Genomic DNA, 17934 nt, shown 5'->3' with positions numbered 1-17934 from the left:
CTCACTGCAACCTTTGCCTCTTGGGTTCAAGTGATTCTCCTGCCTCAGCCTCCAGAGTAGCCGGGATTATAGGCACCCACCACCACCTCTAACTAATTTTTGTATTTTTAGTAGAGACTTGGTTTCACCGTGTTGGCCAGGCTGGTTTCAAACTCCTTAACTCAGGTGATCTGCCCGCCTCGTCCTTTCAAAGTGCTGGGATTACAGGTGTGAGCCACCATGTCCAGCCCCCTGTCATTTAATGTTTTAAAAAGTCATTTTCTTACTCTATAGCTATAAAAAAGGATGTGCTTATGTTCTTTGCAAGGATATGGATGAAGCTGGAAGCCATCATTCTCAGCAAACGAACACAGGAACAGAAAACCAAACACCATATGTTCTCACTCATAAGTGGGAGATGAACAATGAGAACACATGGAGGGGAACATCGTACACTAGGGCCTGTCGGGGAGTTGGCGGGCAAGGGGAGGGAGAGCATTAAGACAAATACCTAACACATTCAGGGCTTAAAACCTAGGTGATGGATTGATAAGTACAGCAAACCACCATGGCACATGTGTACCTATGTAACAAACCTGTACATTCTGCACATGTATCCCAGAATTTAAAGTAAATTTTTTTAAAAAGTCATTTTCTGAATATGATTCTATTTTCATGATATACATTACTATACTAGAACCTAGTACAAAAACAGAGCAATAAATAATTATTGAATGAGTGGATTAACAGTCTTAACCTCTTAATTTTATACACACACACACACACACACACACACACACACACACATATATTCCTCTGAGTTTTGTGTAACAAAGTACAAGTTAGTTCACCTTAACTCATCCAGAGCATATTATCAAAAGAGCCATCTTCATAGGCAAATGACTCACAAAAGATAAAATATGTAAATGAAAGGTAGTATACTATGCTAGTGTTCTTTTATCATCAAGATTCTTATACCTTGTAGCCAACAGAAATGATTCAAGAAATGTAATTATGATACAGAGTATAACTTTTAATGAAGAATATTTCTAGACCATTTTCTATTCATTTATTATCATATTTAATGTCATAAGGCTCATAAAATTTTCTCAGTCTTTTTTTAGTGACTAAATCATTCTGAGGGAAAATTTCTAAGCTTTAATAGGTTAATATTGAATTAGGAAACAGGATTCAGGTAAATTTGATAAAGGATTTCAGTGTTTCTGTGTCTGAAAAAGGAATTCTGGAATAGCAAAGTCCTGTCTTAAGCTAAAATCCACAAGTTTATGGTCACAGGAATGATTAAGTTACTGTAAAAAATAAGTTTAAATATATCAGAGCTAGTCAAAAGAGAGAAAGAAACCAACCTTTTCAGTCTGCAAAGTATTAGTAATACCAATTCACCATGACTAATAAGGAACACCCAGAAACAGAAGCACCTGGCAACATTAAGCAAATTACAAACATAGTTCAACATATTAGGCCAAAGAAAAAATACAGTATCTTTTTTTGAAAATAATTGTATAAATATTCTAAATATCTATTATCCTATTATTTGTTAATGAACTTTGCTTTTCAATTTGAGTCAATAATAAATTGAACTAGCATAAACATGTGCATATGTGCATGCATTTCTGTTGGTTATATACTTAATAGTCAGAATTGCAGGTTTCATGATGGGTGTCTAGTCGGATTTAAGAGATGCTGGCAAACACTTTCTCAAACTGGTTATACCTATTTATGCTTCCACCAGCGGCATTTAAAAGTTCATGTTGCTCGCATTCTCATCAGCACTTTCTATAGTCAACCCAATTTTACTATCAGCATTTCAGGTAGAATGTAGTGATGTCTCATTTTGGTTTTGATTTGCGCCTTTCTAAGAGCTAATGGGATTGGTAATTTTCATACATTTTTTGGCATACAATGTCTTTTATAAAGACTAGGAAGCATTTGATACGATTAAACAATTTCTGATGTTAAAACACTTCATAAAATAGGGATAAGTGGATGTGTTCTTATTTTGTAAGGAGCTATCTTTTTTATTTTTTTAAATGGATTTTCACTCTTGTTGCCCAGGCTGGAGTGCAGTGACATGATCTCAGCTCACCCCAACCTCTGCCACCCAGGTTCAAGTGATTCTCCTGCCTAAATCTCCCAAGTAGCTGGGATTACAGGCATGCACCACCACGCCTGGCTAAGATTTTGTATTTTTAGTAGGGACAGGGTTTCTCCATGTTAGTCAGGCTGGTCTTGAACTCCTGATCTGCCTGCCTCAGCCTCCCAAAGTGCTGGGATTATGGGCATGAGCCACCACGCCCGGCTAAAGAGCTAGCTTAAACAAGTTGCATCAACATCAAAATATGGAATCATCTCCATTCAAATAACAGAAAAGACAGAATTGGTAAGAATTGGCTAATGCATGTAGATGAGAAAATTAAGAGGTAAAAGTAAGGGAAAGTTGTAATAATTATTGTTATTTGTAGTTTATGCTATTACCCCAAAAATAGTGTTCACTGGAAAACTTGTTAGAATTAACAGGAGAGATTGATACAGAGTCAATCAAGAAACATATGGACACTTACCCAGTTTAGCATGGGGATACATTCCTAGATGTTAGGGCTCTAACTGAACTTATTTATGGGATCCTGTATTCCTGTGGAGATGTAGTATAGACATTGTACTTAAGTGATTGCTCAATCCTCAGTTGTAAGCAATGTTTAGAATGTCCTTCAAAATGTCAAAGACTTCTACCAGTCTCCTAATTTTCTTTATTCTCTGCTTCCTCAAATATTTCCTTAAAAGCATCACACGTTGGCAGAACATGTGTGTCCTCAGCTACCTCTTGATTCTCTGCCCTTGTTGGTATCATAACTTTGGAAGTCAGTGCATATAAAAATGATTTACTAGAACTCAGGACAAAAACTGGAAGGAGAGGCTCAGGCAGAGAACACGAAAACACAACACACATTGTGGAACCACTCAGCTCAGGACAGTTTTGACTTTGCTTATTGTTTGTGTACACCAGTAAATCGCTGGTGGAACATATGATGGCACTCAGTGCATGGAGAAAAGTCCTATTAACAGAATATCATAGATAAATATGTAAATACCTGTTACGCATACAGCATATTCTACTTTTTAAAATATCATAAAGACAAACAGCAAATGGGAGATATGATATACCCAATTGTATTATAAAATTAATAAACTATAGCTTACTTCATACAAATGTTAATGTGAGATCATATAATAAACAACAACAAAAAGATTTCAAGTGCAGTAGCAACAAAATATACATAATACTGATAAATAAACTGAAAAGGAAATGTGCAAAACTAATGTGAAGAAAAAACATCAATAAAGTGAAGACAAAAAAGAAGGCTTGAAAATGAAAAGGGCTGGCTGGGTACAGTGGCTTATGCTTGTAATCCTAGCACTTTGGGAGGCTGAGGCAGTTGGATTGCTTGAACCCAGGAGTACAAGACCAGCCTGGGAAATATAGTGGGACCCCACCTCTATAAAAAATGCAAAAATTACCCAAGCATGATAGTACACACCTGTAGTCCCAGCTACTCAGGAGGCTGAGGTGGGAGGATCACTTGAGCCCGGGAGGTCGAGGTTGCAGTGAGCCATGATCGTGCCACTCCAGCCTGGGAGGCAGAGTGAGACCATGTCTCGAAAAGAAAAAGCTAGCCAGGTGTGGTGTTACACACTTGTAATCTCAGCTATTCAGGAGACTGAAGCAAGAGAATTGCTTGAACTCGGGAGGCAGAGATCACAGTGAGCTGAGTTCATGCCATTGTACTTCAGCCTGGGCAGTAGAGTGCCTGTCTTTAAAAAATAAAACAAATAAATAATGAAAATCATAGGAAATTCAATATTATAAAGATGTGAATTCTTCCTAAATGTAACCATGAATGTTGGAGAGTAACCAAAGTAGAAAATTACAGTTACTTATCTTAAAATAGATAGTTTAAGGCACCACAGTAAGCATGCCTCCATGGCAAGAGACAATACCCTTACTATAACAATATTTACAATTATGACCAATTAGGTTTCCACTCACAGTACAACAGCCAATCAGCTGAGAGACAAAGTGTTGTAGAAAGGAAAGTGACTTTAAGAGAGCCAACTAGGCCAGGCAGGGTGACTCACACCTGTAATCTCAACACTTTGGGAGGTTGAGACAAGTGGATCACAGGAGCCCAGGAGTTAGAGACCAGCCTGGGCAACATAGCAAAACACCATCTCTACTAAAAATACAAAAATTAGCTGGGCATGGTGGTGCACAACTGTAGTCCCAACCACGCAGCAGACTGAGGTGGGAGGATCACCTGAGTGCAGTAGGTAGAGGCTATAGTGAACTGAGATTGTGTCGCTGCATTCCAGCCTGGGCAATGGAGTGAGACCCTGTCTCCCCCTGGGAAAAAAGAGAGAGAGAAGATGGCAGGCAGACTAATGTCCTAAAGAACCATCATAAGTTAATAGAAATCTCAGACTTCTTTAAGGTTAGGGGAAGGGGGAAGAGGGAAGCGTTTGAGATACAGAAGTAACCAATGATCACAGACATCTGGGTGGCAGTGAGGATTGGAGGTGAGGGTGAAAGGGATGGGTTAAGAAACCTTGGCCGGGCGCGGTGGCTCAAGCCTGTAATCCCAGCACTTTGGGAGGCCGAGGCGGGTGGATCACGAGGTCAAGAGATCGAGACCATCCTGGTCAACATGGTGAAACCCCGTCTCTACTAAAAATACAAAAATTTAGCTGGGCATGGTGGTGCATGCCTGTAATCCCAGCTACTCAGGAGGCTGAGGCAGGAGAATTGCCTGAACCCAGGAGGCGGAGGTTGCAGTGAGCCGAGATCACGCCATTGCACTCCAGCCTGGGTAACATGAGGGAAACTCTGTCTCAAAAAAAAAAAAAAAAAAAAGAAACCTTGTCCTTGCTCCTGGAAGTCCTTAACATAACATTGTTACTTGTGTGTACACCCTCATTATCTCTTCGGGTTAGTTTAGGGGGAACTATTATCATCTTTGCTTTAAAGTTAAACTACAAACCAAATTCCTCCCATGGTTAGCTTGGCCTATGTGCAGAAGAAAGCAAAAGGAGTTAACCTAAAAATATCATGTGGATGAGAGGGTTAGGAACAAAATGGAGTTAGTCATGCTAAGCCTCCTTTTCACTGTTATATTGTTAGCTTGGTATAGAAATGTAGGTTGTTGGGTTTTTTTCCCCAACCTTTGAAGATATTATTTAATTGTCTTATGGTATCTATGGTTGCTATTTGTCTCATTATCATTCTTTTGTAGATAATTTCTATCACTATTACAGGGTTTTTTTCCTGATGTTCTGTGGTTTCAATATCTTGTTTCTCAATAATGTGTTTTCCTTTATCCTGGTAAAGACTCAGGGTTATGGTGTCTTTCTTAAAGTCTGTAAAGTTCTCAGCCATTAGTCCTCTGAATATTGCTTTCCCCTCATTCTCTCTAGAGGCTCCTTCACAGATTCTATTTGGCATATGTTGGATCTTCCCATTCTCTGTCTGTTGGTTGCCTTCTCTTTTAATTTTCCATTTTTTCATCTCCATATGCTTCATTCTTGTTAGATTCTAAGCTATATATTTAATTCAATTATGGCCTCACTTTTCTCTTCTTGTTTTTGACGTTTTCAATGTCTTACAATGGAAAGAAGGCTTCCCTCTTAAATACTCAGTCTACCATCTTACAAGAAGTTGAAATATTAAATCAACAGGCTCAAAGAACACAACATTGGTCAGGTGCAACAGCTCACACCTGTAATCACAGCACTTCACTTTGGGAGGCTAAGCGGGCAGATCACTTGAGGTTAGGAGCTCAAGGCCAGCCTAGACAACATGGGGAGGCTAAGCGGGCAGATCACTTGAGGTTAGGAGTTCAAGACCAGCCTAGACAACATGGTGAAAGTCTGTCCCTACTAAAAATACAAAACAATTAGCCAGGCATGGTGGTGTGCACCAGTAATCCCAGCTACAGGAAGGCTGAGGCAGAAGAATCACTTGAACCCGGAAGTTGGAGGTTGCAATGAGCCAAGATCACCCCACTGCACTCCAGCCTGGGCAACAAAGCAAGACTCCATCTCAAAAAAAAAAAAGAAAAAAAAGAAAAAAAGAAAAGAAAAAGAATACAACATGTCCCAAGAAAAAAATAATATATATTGATTACCACTGATCAGTATACTCAATAAATAGCAGAAAGGAAAGCATCTTAAGGGCATCCAAACAAAAATGATCAGCTCATTAAAAAGAAAAATTAAGGCCAGGCACAGTGTCTCATGCCTGTAATCTCAACACTTTGGGAGGCCAAGGCGGATGGATCACCTGAGGTCAGGAGTTCAAGACCAGCCTGGCCAACATGGCGGAAGATTATCTCTACTAAAATACAAAAATTAGCCAAGTGTGATGGTGCATGCCTATAGTGCCAGCTACTTGGGAGGCTGAGGCACAAAAATCACTTGACCCCAGGAGGTGGAGGTTGCCGTGAGCCAAGATTGTGGCACTGTAGCCTGGGTGACAGAGCAGTACTCTGTCTCAAAAAAAAAAAAAAACTAATTCTTTTCTGGCTTTAATGGCTCAGACTTCTCTACAGGAACATTGAGTTCTACAATAATTTTCAGAAGTAGTCATCAGGGAAAGAAAATACCATGTAATAATTTTAGACCCACACATCTCGTTGCTTAGAATAAAGGCAATAGACAGATACATTTTTTATCTTTTTTCTTTTTCTTTTTTTTTTTTTCTTTTCTTGAGTCAGAGTCTTGCCTTGTCACCCAAGCTGGAATGCAATGGCTTACTGCAACCTTCACTTCCTGGGTTCAAGAGATTCTCCTGTCTCAGCCTCCCAAGTAGCTGGAATTATGCCACGATGCCTGGCTAATTTTTTGTATCTTTAATAGAGATGGGGTTTCACCATGTTGGCCAGGCTCATCTCAAATTCCTGACCTCGTGATCCACCCTCCTCGGCCTCCCAAAGTGCTGGGATTACAAGCATGAGCCAACTGTACCTGGCCCAGACAGATACTTTCAAACGTGAAAGAAATCAGGAAATACACTTCCCATGAATCTCTTCTTGAAAAAACCTGCTATACGAGAACTTCAGCTTTCAAAGTGCTGCAGGAAGAAACAATGGTGAAGGGAATAATAGTGACCATTGAATCAATAGAAATTTAGGATGAACAAAGACTGAACAATTAGGTTATTGCATAATAAGTGTAATAACTGAACTCACTAAAATTGGGAAGAGGAAGCAAAGAGAAAGGCAGCAGTTATGTAAGGTTATTTGTTTCCTTATCGATCACAGAGGAAAGAAAAAAGGAATTTGTTTAAAGCTGATTAGTCAAGTTATAGAGGTCTAATGTGTTTGAAAATAAAAAGGAAATTACTAAATTAATTCTTTAACCTAGCAAGATCAGATGGTGGGAAAGAAGGGAGTTTATATAAAGATCAAAAACAGGCAAAACTAATATACAAATTATTTTTGGCAGGGTACTAACTGGGAGAGGGCAAGAAAGTGTCTTCTGGGGTCCCGGTGGTCACACATAAAGAATCATCAATCTTTACACATAAGAGGCGTGTCCTTTACTATATGTATATTATAACTCAACACATGTTTTTAATTCAAAGGAGCTCTTAAAAATTGTTCAACAAAACTAAAGAAATGAAAAAATAGAACAGTAGAAGAAATATAACTTATTCTTCTTAATCTAAGAAAGCCATGTAGACATGAATAAGATATAGAGGAAGCAAATGATATAATTAAGCATGTCAATCTAACTAAAATATATGTGAAACTTCATACTCTGTGAAAGAGAATATACTTTTGCTTCAAGTGCTTATGGGACATTTATAAAATTGACCATATTTTAGACTACAAGGATGGTCTTTGGTGTCATAAGATCAGCGGTGTGTGTATCAACCTGGATCTCTGAGTGACCATGTGGAGCACACCCACATTATTTGTAGCAATAATCCACATTGCCATAGAGTCTGAGGGAGAACTTGACCTTCATTTTATTAATCAACTGATATTTCAGGAATAATTTATATCATGGCATAGCATAGCCTATGACAACTAATAAATTAGATTAACAAAAACAATGGAACAAAATAGAAATTCAGAGTCAGACCCAAATGAACATAGAAATTCAGTATGTATTGCTATGGTTTGGGTCTGTGTTTTCACCAAAATCTGATGTTGAATCATAATCCCCAGTGTTGGAGGTGGGGCCTGGTGAGATGTGAGTGGATTACAGAGGCAGAGTTCTCATGAATGATTTAGCACCATCTCCTCAGTGCTGTTCTTGTGATAGTGAGTGAGTGAATTATCACAAGATCTGGTTGTGTTAAAAGTGTGTAGCACCTCCCTTCTTCTCTCTTGTTCCTGCTCTGGCAATGTAAGACATTCCTGGTTCTCCTTCACCTTCCATCATGATTGTAAATCTCCTGAGGCCTCCCTAGAAGCAGAAGACACTATGCTTCTGTACAGCCTGCAAAACAGTGAACCAATTAAACTTCTTTTCTTTATAAATTACCTAGTCTCAGATATTTCTTTATAGCAGTACAGAAACAAACTAATACATATACAAAAGTGGCGTTTTTTCAAGTCATGGGGAAACATGAGAGCAGTCATTAAGTGGAGAAGGAACAACACTAACATCGAGGAGAAACTAGGCCTGCTTAATTTTTTATAACAAAAATGTCCACAGTTCAATGTTTTAAACATAAAAACATAAAAAAAAAATAGTTAAAATACCAGGAGAAAGTGTGAATCTTTCTATTGTCTCAGAATGGGGGAGGCCTTGCTAACAAAGAAAATAAATGATTAATAAATGTCACTATACAAAATTTAAATTTTCTTTATTGGAAGTGTTTCAAAAGTAAAGCTATAAATCAATGTGATAGGAAAATAAAAATTTGAAATGCATAAGAGAGAAAAAGAATTAATTTCCTTAATATTTAAAAAAATACTTACATAAGAAGAATATATTACATAATATTTTTAAAAGCACTTACATAAGAGAAATAGGGAAAGGAGCTTCTCAGGGGAAATAATCATTTTAAGTACATGGAAAGTTGTTGTGCATCTTAAATTTTGAATATGCAAATTAAAATCACAACAAGGTACCTTCCTACACCTATTGATTTGGCAAATAATACACTATAATGACAAGACATTGTCAACGGCAGTATAGACTAATGCAAGCCTCTAAGTGGTGCACTTGTCGGTATTTATTAATATTTTAAATACAAATACTCTTTGGTGTAGCAATTACTATTTTTAAAAATTATCCTGCAGTTAATGCTTACACATATGTGCAAAGACACAAACACTGGGATCTATGTTTGTAGTAAAGTTATACATAGGATGACTGGAAACAAACTATTTGCCACCAGTAAGGGACTGGGTAAATAAATGACATCAGTGCAATTGGAAATTATGCTCATAGAGGCCTCAGGTTGATTGCATGCAAGTTGATACGGCCTGACAGTTAAGCTCCAGAAAACCGTACATGTGGTGCTTTGCTTTGTATTTTTGGGATTCCCTAAAGGCAGCATATAGCACAGTCATGCTGGATAATCTGAGTTTTAAAAGGAGACTGTTTATAAGTTCTGGTTGGGGTGCGGAAAAACCTCTAGAGAGAGGATGAGGCACTGTAACCACAAAAAGGCCTAAACAGGTGAAGGAAAGGCACAAATACAATACATGGAAGAAAAGAGTCACCGGAGAGAGCCACAGTGGGATCTCAGGAAGCCAGGCCAAGGCCCCACCTCTCTTCTCTTCTCTCATCTTCCAACGTGAAGCCCAAGGTGCAGGAGCCTGAGGATGCATCTAAGAGGAACTCTGAGTGACGAAGAAAAGGTCAAAAGTGGATATGCAGCGGAAATGGGAGGTACACAGCACAGTACTTTTCAAAACATGGGGATACAGACACACTTATGTACCCAGGAAACTGGCACAAAGAGATACCTTTGAGTAAGAACCACAAGAATTCGGGCATTTGCAGTATGGGGTGGGAGAAAATCACACTTTCTCTGTATTCTCTGTGGAAAGTTTTTAAGTCTTATGCCTGCATCATTCTTTTGATTAAAAAAAATTAGCTTGTGGCAGAATTTCTTCTAGAGGGAAAACTCTGGTTTAGCAAAGCATCTTGATAGTCATCCTAGCTGAAGAAAAGGAAGTTCTGAAAAGCAAAGGAGCAAGGAAAAGAGGGGAAAAAAATTCTCTCTTCATAAGAATGGGCAGAAAGTGGGAAAAGTGAAAAATTTGAGGAGAGATACAAGGGCTTAGAAAATAATGGGTAGCTGACGCCTGAGGAGAAAAAAAACACAAGAATGACACAGATTTCTAAGGACAAGCTTTCTCAGTTTTATATTATGCCTATTCTTCAGAAAAGCCAGCCACATCCACTGCCTTGTTTATGGTATGTGGCAATTAATGGAATAGGGACTCTGCTTCCTGTTTTGGATTGTTTTAGGACTGAGAATCAAAAAGAACTACTGTTAGATCAATCTGAAAGAAATTTCATCCTCAACCAGAAATTGGGACAGAACCTGGCTTCAGAAAACATAAGCCCCTAGAAAGTCTTCAGCAGTATAGGAGAGATACAGATTTTCACCATATTTGAGGTTGGAGGTTAAGCCGGTATTAGGAAAAGACTGAGTCTAAATAGCTGGTGCTTCGAGCATGCCTGGGGAGCTGTGTGATATATACAGAATTAAAGCAGAACCAAACAAATGCATTCAGGAACAGATCTGACTCAGGTGTTTCCACAGATGTCTAAGAATCCATATGGAGAAATATGTAAAGCTCTGAGCTCAAGTATTTTGCGTTGGTTCTTTTGCATATATATTAGCAGGGGTAAGAAGTTTAATATTATTGTGAAAGTTAATAGTCAGTGCTTTAAGATTTAGAAGAGGCTAACCATCAGGCTGTCTTTGATCACAATAAATCCAGGATTTTAATCCTTTTTTGTTATCTCCATTTTCCACAAAAACAACATTAATGACAATAGCAAAAACTGAATGTGAAAAATTGGTCTTGTAAGTTTTGCAATAAATATGAAAACATCGCATACATATAATAATAATTTTATAATTAGTTACAAATCTGAAGAGGACTTCAAGATATCTAGAAATGATAGAATTGGTTAGGCAAAACCAATATCTTTTTATGAAAGAACATGAGATTTTTCTTTCTTTCTTTTTTTTTTTTTTTTGAAACAGAGTGTGACTCTGTCGCCCAGGCCAGTGTGACCCCAGCTCACTGCAACCTTCGCCTCCTAGGTTCAAGTGATTCTCCTGCCTCAGCCTCCTGAGAAGCTGGGATTACAGGAATGCACCATCACACACCCAGCTAAACTTTTTTGTATTTTTAGTAGAGATGGGGTTTCACCATGTTTACCAGGCTGGTCTCCAATTCCTGACCTCAGGCGATCCTCCTGCCTCAGCCTCCCAAAGTACTGAGATTACCAGTGTGAGCCATCACGCCCAGCCAAGATCTTTCTCATATCAAAGGCCTGCATCTATTTTTAGTAAAACTTTTGTCATACCATATTCCAAATATATAAAATCTCTGATACACAGTCAGGTATTTGGGCTTGTTTTTCTAAAAGTAATGATAGGTTGTATTTTTAGAAGATTACAATATGTAGGGTTTTGCTCTCTCCTCACCAACAATACATACCTGTGAATTAACCAGTTGGTTTAAGGATACTAGCAATGGCCATGGAAGTGTTTTTTTTTTTTTTCAAATTAAAGTTAAACAACCTACATACAATAGGCTCATTTGTACAATACATACAACCACCAACTAGAGGAAGTGGCTCAGAGTCTTAGCAAAATGAAAAGACTCACGTTAATAATTAATTTACAGTTTGAGGGATATGTGTAGAGAAATATACATAGGCATACAAAGTTAAATATTTATTGATGTAACTATATTAATATTCTGTCTACCTACAAAAAGAATTTGACCTAATTTATAATTTTTTTTAAAATCACAAACACAATATAATGCCAAATCAGGCAGAAAGAAACAACACAGAGAAACATACATTACCTCTACTACTCTGTCCTTTTTCTCCTTTCATGGGGGTGACCACACTGCAGAGTGTCTGGGAAATTATTTACCTTGCAAATAAAATTATAGCCAACTTTTTCCAAACTTTTTACTCAGGGACTCAAAATTATTAACCATGCCTGATCTGTGAGAAATGGTAAATTGATTTTTAAATGTCTGTCTTTTTTTTTTTTTAACATTTAATGCCATGTAGGAAAACTGAACCTATTCTCCCTCTCCAATAAAATATTCACTCATGTTCCAAGATACTCTAGTGTTAGTATGTAGTAATATATTTCAGGAGTGCCTGTGACACAAACAGTGTATCTGTCCTGAAAGATGATCATTTTATTCTTTCTCTTATGAAAGCTAGTGAATTAACCTCACTACAAGTTGTGGCTTTTGCCACAAAACAGGTGGGCAGTAAATTTTGTTTTCTTTCCTGTTCTAGGTGAAGAAGTTAATTTATAAGGTAAGTTAAACGTGTGCTATCTGTAATTTAGAATGGTTGAAAAGAGTAAGCTCAAAGAGAAGATGAATAAAACATTTTTACAGTGGTAAATTATTTAAATAGTGTTAATTAATTTAATCCTCATCAGAAGATTCCCTGACCTTGTCATTTAAGGACAGAAGCTCCCAGGCAGTTTCTTATTTTAACACTCCCCCTCAACACAGTATGCATGGTTCATAATAGACTCGTATAAAAATTCAAAAATGGAGCTATATTGGGCAGAAAATGGAATTCTTTAACACCACTGTAGAACACTGGCTCCATATTCTTTCTGATATTATACATACATACACACATATTCACAATATGCTATAATTGCATGTATATGTTATATAATATATATTATTAAACAAATGAAATAATCTTAAAATTATTATTCTTTCACCTGACCTTTTCACTCAACATATTATGGACATTCACCAATGTAAATTCATGTAGATCTACATTATCCTTTTGATGGCTGCATAGTATTCCTTTGCATGAATTTATCATAATATAATTTGGTGTGTACTTAGCAGACTTCAGTCTGCATTATGATCACCTATGAAGTTTGGTCATTCTCCTCTTGCCAGTGTCCAGCTTATACAGAAGGTCTGGCATGAGGCTCAAACATTCATATATTTAGGAGTGTCTTCTAACCAATGGAAAAAATAAAAATAGATAAAAATTAAAATTTAAAAAAAGGAGTATTTAGAGGAGACTCTGAAACACACCAAATATTGAGAACTACTTATTCAACAACTTTGTTGTTGACAGGCATTTCATTTCTTTCTAATTTTTAAAAACACAGCACTAGGGCTGGACAAGGTAGCTCACGCCTATAATCCCAGGACTTTGGGAGGCCAAGGTAGGCAGATCACTTGAGACCAGGAGTTCAAGACCAGCCTAACCAACATAGTGAACTCCCATCTCTACTAAAAATGTGCCAGGCGTGGTGGTGGGTGCCTGTAGTCCCAGCTACTCACGAGCCTGAGGCAGGATAATTGCTTGAACCTGAGAGGCAGAGGTTGCAGTGAGCCCAGATCATGCCATTGCACTCCAGCCTGGGAGACGAGAAAGACACCATCTAAAAAATAATAATAATAAAAAACAAAACAAAACAAAACAAAAACACTAGAATAATATTGACACCTGAAAATAGAAAAAATAGAGAGCTGGGAAGGAGAAATTATATTTTTCTCTCTTCCCTTTATTTCTTTCCACCTTTCTTCCTGTTTCCCTCCCAGAGTCTGAACTTTCTACTTCTTCTCATTCCATGGAAGGAAAAATAAAACATTAGATAGTTCTGAGGAGAAAATTAGAAAAATGTAAAATGGTGATGGCAATGGGGGAGAGAGGTCATCCTCGGGCTTTGGAATAAGTGAATGAAAAACGATGAGGCCAGGTTTCTCATCCTAGGTGTGCCATTAGGAAACAGGAATGCCAATTTTCATTTCATCAGGGCTTCTATCTATGTACTTAATTTTCACAATTGTTGCAAATTTAAGCAATAGAGGTGAATGGAGGAAGCACTAGACTTTAATGCTCTCTCCTTCACTCTCTAGCTGTGTGACCTTTGATATGTCAGCCTCTCTGTGCATCAGTTTCCTTGTCTATAAAATGTGTGAGCTGGTCAATCTACAGTCCTTTCAGGTCTGTCATTCTTTAATTCCATGAAAGAACAATTTGTTTCATTTTGTAACCAACCCCATTTCAGAAAAAGAACTTTTTTAAAATTCTTATTTATTTATTTTTAGAGATGTGGTCTCACTATGTTGCCCAGGGTGGTCTCAAACTCATGACCTCAAGCAATCCTCCCTCTTCAGCCTCCCAATTAGCGGGGATTACAGGCATGTGCCACCTTAACCTGACATAATGCTAATTTTAAAACCCATGGGCATTAGAGTATGTGACAACGAGCATTCTTCAACACATACATATACGTATGGCCTATTCTCTTGGCACTCAGTGTTTTAGAAAACCATATAGTATCTGATGTACCATGGCTGAGAAAGGTTACAGTAGGACATATATTATACACATATCCTTCCATGTAATCCTTTGTCGATTGCAAGAAGGTTTTAATACATCAGTGGAAATCACTCTGCAAAGACTAATAAGTGAGAAAATGATGCTGTAAGATATCGACAATTTAAAACAATTTCCAGCAAATAGAAAATTTAGGCTAAAACTCAAAGACTGTAGTCAGGGACTTTTCGTCTTTCAGAAATAGGAAGTGTGGCTGAGTGTGGTGGCTCACGCCTGTAATCCCAGCACTTTGGGAAGCCAGGGTGGGCAGATCACCTGAGATCAGGAATTCAAGACCAGCCTGGCCAACATGGTGAAACCCCCATCTCTACTAAAATTACAAAAAATTAGCTGGGTGTGGTGGCACACACCTGTAATCCCAGCTACTTGGGAGGCTGAGACAGGAGAATTGCTTGAACCAGGGAAGCAGAGGTTGCAGTGAACCAAGATTGTGCCATTGCACTGTAGCCTAGATGACAGAGAGGGACTTCGTCTCAAATAAATAAATAAGAAAAAAAAAAAAAAAAAAAAGAAGTGTGTTCATGAGAACTATGCTTTTCTGATTAAGACAATTGTCTAAAACCAAGCCACACAATTATGAAATGAAAGTCTGCCTAGGCTAAAATAGACACCAAGTAAGTGACAAATACTTGAATAACAGTGAACCATAAACTGATATAAATAGGAAATTCAGCAGTTGGCTGATATCAGCTAGAAGACTTCTGCCTAATGTCTTACCATGACTCCTCTTATAGTGGGTTAAATGGTGGCCTCCCCAAAAATATGTTCTCCTGGAACTTGCGGATATTACTTAATTTGAAAAGAAAAAAAGGTCTTTAGAGATATAATCTGTGATTTAGAGTAGCCCCGTATCCAATGTCAACGGTCTTTATATCAGAGAAGGCAGTGTGAAGACAGAGGCAGAGACTGGATGACGCACTACAAGCCCAGCAGTGCCAAAGACTGCCAGCAGCCACCAGAAACGAGGAGAGAGGCCTGGGCTGGGTACTCCCTCATAGCCACCAGCGGGAACCAAGCTGCACACACCTTGATTTTAGACTTCTGGAATTCTGGCCTCCAGAACCATGAGAGAATAAATTTCTGTTTTAAACCATCCAATTGTGGTAATTTGCCCTGGTAGCTCCAGAAAAATAATACACCTCTTTAAAAATATAGTTTCCAAAAATACTAACCTACTCAGTTTCCTGAGCACACTACATACACACACACACACACACACACACACACACACATATTATAATCCCCAAATCTTTTAGGGATTAGGTGATCTTGGCCTAAATCCTATTTCTATGACCCGTGATGGTCAAAACCCTCCTCCATGTGTCCTGTAAATGTCCACGCATACTTCCTCATGGTTGGGGCTGCCACATCAAGTTGCACAGACTCCCTGGCTAGAAGACCTTCTGTAGTGCACAGTCTGCAGTTTACCAGCACTCTACCCTCAAAACTATGCACCTGCCATGGGGCTACAATGCCTGTTTTTCACACAAAGGTACCACTGTGTCCCAAAGAGGTATCACTTAAAAATGTGTACAAAAATGGCATGTCAGCAGCAGTGGTTCTCCCTGTCCACTCTCTTGCCACTGATCCTTGCCACGGCTCTCCCAGGACTGGTATCCACAAATAATTCTTTTATTTTAAGTTTTTAAATTGTTATTTTAGGTTCAGTGTACATGTGCAGGTTGATTATACAGGGAAATTCATATCAGAGGGGTTTGTGGTATAGATTATTTTGTCACCCAGGTACTAACTTTGTCCCCAATGGTTATTTTTTCTGATTCTCTCCCTCCTCCTGCCCTTCGTCCTCAAGTAGACCCCAGTGTCTGTTGTTCCCCTCTTTATGTCCATGTGCTCTCATCATTTAGCTCCCACTCATAAGCGAGAACATGCAGTATTTGATTTTTTGTTCCTGAATCAGTTTGCTAAGGATAATGCACAAATAATTCTTTTTTCTTTTCAGTTACTATAGTTCTAGGAGCACAAATAATTCTTAAACCTAGTGAGAGATTACCAGAGGTTGCACAGAAATTCCATCATATACCATACAATTTCACCATCATGTTTAGTTTTCCATTCATGTTCTCTCCTTTCCAATGTCCTGAAATTCTTACACATGACTTTGCTACTGATATAAGTCATACCATCAACCCTGTCTGTGCACCACATTCTGGAGAATAAAATTTTCCCCATCTTCTTTCACTATTTTAAGTCTCAGAGACTTTAAACATGCTGGCTCCTTATACCTTTGTCAGAAATAAACTCTTGCCTATTTATCTTTCAAACACTATTTCAAAATGAAAGAAATTGAATTATTAAAAAGTAAAGATCATGCAAAACCAAATTCACCAGTCAGTCTCTATCTCTCACAGATGAGCCTCTGTTCTCTCCTATCTCTCCCCAGCTGGATGGTAGCTCTTTAAATGCTCAGCCCTGACTACTGCTCCTCCCACGCTGCATTTAATCACACACTCAAATGTTTGTTTTCTAAGCACTTTTCTTATAATCAAATATCCTAAGAGGATTAGAGTCAAATGGCTATAATCAAGTTTAAATTCCTGTCATTTTCCAAAAATTGATAACATTAAAAGTCTGACAAATTCTGCTGGCTACCACTCTTTGTAATGACTTAGACACAGGCTAGAGTGGAGTCTTTTTCTTTTCTGCATGAGATTTCTGCAGTAGTTTGGGGTTGCCCTTGTTTTTTGCACTTCTACTGGGACATCATTTTTTTTTTTTTTCAGACAGGGTCTCACTCTGTCACCCAGGCTAGAGTGCAGTGGCATGGTATTGGCTCACTGGAACCTCCACCTCCTGGATTCAAGCAATTCTCCTGCCTCAGCCTCCAGAGTAGCTGGGATTACAGGCGCCTACCACCACACCCAGCTTATTTTTGTATTTTTAGTAGATACAGGGTTTCTCCATGTTGGGTAGGCCAGTCTCAAACTCCTGACCTCAAATAATCTGCCTGCCTGATCCACCTACCTCAGCCTCCCAAAGTGTTGGGATTACAGGGATGAGCCACCATGCCTGACCCACTCAGACACCTTCTTCCCTTTTGCTTTGGTCGAGTAGTATCTTTGGCAAGAACATTTTCATTTCTTCCTTCCTAATCATTTGGTTGTGCTCACATTTACATCCATTGCCCTATTTTTGAAGGCTTTTGGTGATTTATGCGCCTTCTGAATTTGATTTCTTTTGCCATTTCTGGTTCCTTTCCAATTCCAAATTAAGAATGCCACTAAGCAGCAAACATCATCTTGACAAGCTCAACATGCAATCTATTTCTACATGGTTTATTAGATTGTGACCAATGAGATTAACCCAGAA

At 38.3% G+C, this 17934-nt stretch overlaps 1 long non-coding RNA gene across 1 annotated transcript; it reads right to left on the bottom strand.

The window, feature by feature from the left end:
• Positions 1–8456: 8456 nt before the first annotated feature.
• LOC116561294 lies at positions 8457–17042 on the bottom strand. Its single transcript, XR_004273382.1, has 3 exons — positions 16954–17042; positions 9714–9851; positions 8457–8496 (listed from the first exon to the last, which is right to left on the bottom strand). It is a non-coding gene; the product is annotated as an uncharacterized LOC116561294 (long non-coding RNA).
• Between the last annotated feature and the right edge of the window lie 892 nt (positions 17043–17934).

The sequence above is a fragment of the Sapajus apella genome, unplaced genomic scaffold, assembly GCF_009761245.1.
Source record: "Sapajus apella isolate SASKATOON/1434 unplaced genomic scaffold, GSC_monkey_1.0 scaffold29, whole genome shotgun sequence".
Lineage (NCBI taxonomy): Eukaryota > Metazoa > Chordata > Mammalia > Primates > Cebidae > Sapajus > Sapajus apella.
This window is presented reverse-complemented; position numbering and strand designations above follow the sequence as displayed.